The sequence below is a fragment of the Myotis brandtii genome, unplaced genomic scaffold (genome assembly GCF_000412655.1).
Source record: "Myotis brandtii unplaced genomic scaffold, ASM41265v1 scaffold1377, whole genome shotgun sequence".
In the NCBI taxonomy this organism is placed as follows: domain Eukaryota; kingdom Metazoa; phylum Chordata; class Mammalia; order Chiroptera; family Vespertilionidae; genus Myotis; species Myotis brandtii.
In genome coordinates, this window is record NW_005354903.1 from 207,079 (window position 1) to 212,480 (window position 5,402).

Genomic DNA, 5,402 nt, shown 5'->3' on the forward strand with positions numbered 1-5,402 from the left:
GGAGAGGTTTCAGCCGCAGTCTCCAACCGTCCTTTTTTCCCGGGAGTTCTCTGTCTTTCCCAGCTGCAGACTGTCTCTCAGCTGAATATCCTCTGCCTATTTGGGCTGTATGTTACCCGTTTCAGCTGCTCACCCTTATCTGCTCCAGGACAAGGCACAGGACACGTCCATTTATACCTCTGCCATTTTCCGATTTTTCTCACCTGGTCTGATTTTTATTTACTCCAATACACATATGCCTTCTAGCAATGCATATAGGCAGATCAAAGGTAAAGTTTGGTAAACCAATATAAAGATTATCAGGTCAGGAAATCGCTTCAAGCCATTGCAATAATGGCAGGATTCAGCCCTGCTGAATATCAAAATCCATTTGTCTTCCAATGTTAACTGTTGTTTGCTTTAGCCCCCAGAATTTTCCCCTTTTTGTTTTAATAAATTTTGAAAAGCATATGCCCTCTTTATGGCTTGAGGCTTTTTTAAGACTTTTCATTCTTCTTCTGCAGACTAGAAATAAATAAATAAGACTAAGAATGAGATGGACAATAGTGGTTATGCTAAGAGGCAAATGTAGAGAGATCCAATGAAAAGGATTGAGTTCCTTCATGTCCTTTTAAAATTGTTGTCAGGCATTTAAGGAATTAGTCTCTAAGTTTGCCTGGGGCTTCCGCTATTTGGGGCTGGAATAGTCGTCTGTCTGTGGCCATAGGTACAGGTTGAGGATTCAGGTGCAAGGTCCTCATTAGTTTGGTCAGTTCCTTCCATGGCTCTCTGTTGGAGTTTGATGTTCCTTTGCAGGAATCCACATGGGCTTGGAGGAGTTTTCTGGAAATACATAAGCATATTCTCGACCAAAGGTTAATAAAAGCAAAAAAACCTTTGGGAACTTTCAAAACACCAGACTTAGACTTTTTTTCATTTAATTGAGCCTTTTTTCTTTTGGCTTATTATGTCACCAGTATAATTTCACTGGTGTCTTGCCATCAGTGTTACAAGAGAAAAAAATTGAGATAATTAAGGCTTGGTATAGTCACTATTCCCCCTTTTTGTTTTTCAAGTTTGGATTTTAGCCACTGATGTTGGCATTCTATAATTGCCTGTCCTTGGAAACTGTATGTTATTCCTGTAATGTGTTGAATTTTTACAAAATTGCTGGCCCTTGAGGCAGATGTAACATATAAGTGGGACATTCCTTGACAATTTGTTTTGCCTGCTGTTGAGTGATTGAGAATTGTTTAGACAACATTTTGGCAGGCTGATGTAAAATCTGATGGGATTCTGTGGCTTGCTGTAATAAGGCAATCAACTGATCAGCATATGCATTTCCTTTTGTTAAAGGACAAGGCAGGTTTGTATGAGCCCTGATATGAATAATATAAAAGGGATATTGTCTTTGCTGTACAATTTGCTGTACCTGTTTAAATAATACAAATAGAATTTGGTCATTGAGACATTTTATTTGATCAGTCTCAGTTTTGTTTACCAGGCCAGCAGTATAGACAGAATCAGAAATAATAATAAGAGGCTCTTGGAAATCCTGCAGTGCAGCCTTGATAGTTTTAATTAAATTCTTTACACAGAACTATGACTGGTCTGGATGACTCAGTTTGAATCCATTGCTTGATAAGAAGCTTTACCAGTAGATGAACCATCAGTAAAAAACAGTTAATGCTCCAGGAGCATAATAGGTTCCTGTCTAGTATTCTTTGGTATAGTAATAAGGGTATAATAAAAACTGTAGTAACTTGTTTGTTTGGTTGTTTGTTTTTTGTAGGTGACAACTAAGTTCCCCTGAATATTCACCTATTTCAATTTACTAAAATAAATTAGTCTGAAATAAGGTTTATTTTCTAATTTCATTTGTCCTGGGTGTGGGCAGCAAATGACACTAATTGTATTTTCTGCTATCAGTCTTCTTGAGTACATTGACATAAGCTATTTACCCTTTGTTCAGGGAAACTAAATGCAAATTTACTTTTAAGTGTCCTTGGTTTAGGGAAGATAGGATTTACTATATGGCCCCAAACTCCTTGGCATTTATATTTTCTAGAATTCAGATGGTTGCAAACTGCAGTTTATGCTGTATTTGCCATCTTATTGTTCGAGTGAGGCAAGCTACAAAATCAGAAAATGATTTCATATGTCTCTGCACACACTTAATAAAAGCTCCCATAGGATTTCCTAAATATATTGAATAAATTTATTTCTCCTGTAGAGATTTTTAGATAAAGTCTTAACTAATTAATGTTCCCTAATAATTTCTAAAAGTCATTTAAGGTCTTAAGACACTTTTCATATTTTTACCTTTTGAGGCCTAATACATTGATTTTCAATTACAGTTTCTAGATATTTCAAGAGCGTTTCTTTCTGTACCTTTTTTGGAGAAATTTTTAAGCCCTACTTAGGAAATTTCTTTTTAGTTGGGTAAACATTGCTAAAGTTTGCTTATTCTGTGAGCTTGTCATAAATTGCTACATTAAAGACTTTCACTTTCTTTTAAACAGAACAACCAACTTGGTTGCCTTTCAGAAAAGCAAATAGGAGAGAAATATGTTGGCCAATACTGCAATGCATACATCTCAAGTAAAAGTAACTTTCTTTATACTTATGGTGTCTCATTAATGGTGAGATTTAATGCTTGAATAATAATTTTTAGTTGTTTTTGTAAATAGCAGTGGAGGAGATTTTAAAATTTCTCCTTTTTAAGCTTAAATTTACTTCTAAACAGCATATTTTGGCTAGTGCTTATTTGCATATATATGCAAATTTCACTTTGGACTTACTATAACCAGTTGCTCATAAAATATTAGCTTCTCATATAAATGAGGTTATATGAGATCTTGATTATATTGTGAAAAGCTAACTTATTAAGTAATAAAATATGCACTTTTATTGAAAAAGCAAAGTAAGCGAATCTATATATTTGACCCATGAAGTACAGATGCCATCCCAATCCCAGCTAATATGAAGAGCAGGCTGAGTGGGGTCTGAGGCATTATGTATGCTCCTGTTTTGAAATTCTGCTGCTGAATATTATGGTTTTGCTTAAGTATTCAGCAACCTTGTCCTGCCAAGCTTAGAAGTTGAAATTTCTATAACATTTTTTTTTTCAATTTGGAAGCAGAAATTTATTGACCTTACAGTTGACTTGGAAAACATTGGAAAAAACTGATTAGAGACAGGAGTACCAGAGAGAAGTGTCGAAAACGAACTATTGAGGACTTGGAATGCCATTCCAGAAAATTTTTTCTGTTTAAAAAACTTTGCAGCAGTGTTACTCTCCATGTTTGCATACACATACGCTTGTGAATCTTTGTTCTCAGTGATGAATTTTCTTAAGTCTCGTAATAGGAGTAGTCTGACAGATGAAAGTAGTAGCTTGTGCATATCTCTGAAGGTCACGAAATATAAAGCTGACGTAAAATCTCTATCATCAGTGATGCAGCAGTAAAAGTCCCACTGATAATATCAAATGGAGTCATAAAGTTTTCCGTCGGACTATCAGTGTACATGAATACCTTAAAAAATAAATGTATTTTTCATCATCATATACTGTGTTTTTGTCAAAATACACCTTAAGAGATATCAAGTAGGCGTAACATGTTCTCAAAAAATTAGGGTTGGCATGCAGAAGAATTTTGAGTCAGAGATTTTGCTGGTTTTGGCACGCACTCACAAAAAGATTGCCCCCTCCCTGACCTAGGACAATTTTATTGTGGCCTGGAGAATCAGGTTTTCCATCAGAATGAGAAAAGGGCTGATCTTCCTGCTCATAGAAAAATACACTTTATATGAAAAACTCCCTGTCATTGTAAACTGGCCAATGCTGGGCTAGAGAGAAAAGGGCGGGAGAGGAAGGTGGGTGGTGAGGGTTCTGTAGGAAGTCCGCTTTCTGGTCTCTCACTGTTGGATACAGCTAGTGGCAAGGAGGGATATTTAAAATATTTAACGGGGAGGGGGAAGGGTGCACGCTGACCAATAATCATAGCTGTCACCTGAGCCAGCTCCCAGAGGCCCCCTGCTGGGCCCTATGTTCTGCTTTGGTTGCAGGCTGGTATGAGGTGGGGAATCCAGGGGAGGGCCCTGGGCTGTGGCTGTTTACCCACAAGGGAAAAGTTTCCACATGAACACATGGTGTGACTGTAGCATTTCACAGCAGCCAGAGGTCCCGGTAGGGATAAAAACTGGTGGTCTTGATCACCTCTGACTGCCTGGTTCTTCCTAAGTGCTTATTGCAAATGCCCACAGCCTCATAGGCTCAGGGACAGACTTGCAGATGTTGGTCCTGGGGCACAGCTGGGTGCCTCTGTGTTGCAAAAATTCCTGCCTAGTCTGACATCTGAGAAGCCAGCAGCTTTCACAGAAGGATCCTTTCCCTTCTCACCCAGAATCCAGGCTCTTCCACTGAAAAGAGGAGGGGCTAGACTCCCACCACTAACAGATTTCTGCTGGAAGGGCTTCCACACCTGCCATTGCACCAGCTTCCTTTCTCATCCTCCAGGGCCTGGGTAACACCAGCATCTGATAAAGGTGCGATGTGCACTGCGGTTTCCACTTTCCTGGAAGATCAGCCATCTTATCTCCTGCAAGTGAACAATCAGGCAGTGAGTTTCCTAAGATGAGAGGCAAGAGGTGGCATGTGAGGCAATATTCCAGAATGACAAGGGGACAGTCATCTGCCTTATCCTGAAACAGGAGTCTATGTAAACAGATCCCTTTCCATCTTCACAGTCTGAAAACCTCTGGCTCTTTTTTTCTCTTTAAATCCTTGCTTTTGGAGGGAAACAAGATGGCAACCAGCAGGAAGGTAGGGAGGGAGAGAGTGTGAGAGCGCGAGGGAGTGATAGAGGAGTGTGTGGACGTGTGTGGTGTGTGTGTATGAGCTAGGGACAGTTAGATTCTGCAGGTTTTCTAAGGGGCTGCTAAACCGGGCAGTCTTAGACGGCAGAACCCTGTTCCCTGCACGGACACTCTTAGGCAGCCAGCACATGCACAGAGACCATGCCATCTTGAGAAACAGAGCTGCTTGAGACTAGGATGCTGGTCTCAGCAACACCCAGTCTGGACTCAGACACAAACCAGGACCCTGCAGCCACTGGAGACAGAGACCTGCGACCACAGCTACAGACCCATGGACACCAAGAGTCCAGAAATCCCCGTGGCAAATCCCTGAGTAACAGAGCCCATCCCCCTCCCCACAGGCTTGCAGGCAGCTCCATAGTAACTGATAGACCCACCCCTGTAGGAAGAGCTCAGGAGATTTATCTCAGTGCTGTGGCAGATGCAATGGCGTGAGCACACTCCGCCTGTACAAGCTTCCTCGGCACACCGGAAAGTGGCAGCGCCTGCCTGAGCAAGCCTCCTAGAGCCCCTATATAGTACCCTGATCTTTCCTACTATTGGTT

The 5,402-nt window shown here is 40.5% G+C and overlaps 1 protein-coding gene across 1 annotated transcript in view; it reads left to right on the forward strand.

Annotated features, from left to right (window-relative positions):
- The window catches only part of LOC106725119, a 10,799-nt gene continuing 5,397 nt past the window's right edge, over positions 1–5,402 (forward strand). The window contains exon 1 of the mRNA XM_014535092.1: positions 1–6. The gene's annotated coding sequence lies outside the window, so the exon portion shown is untranslated. The remainder of the gene's footprint in view (positions 7–5,402) is intronic.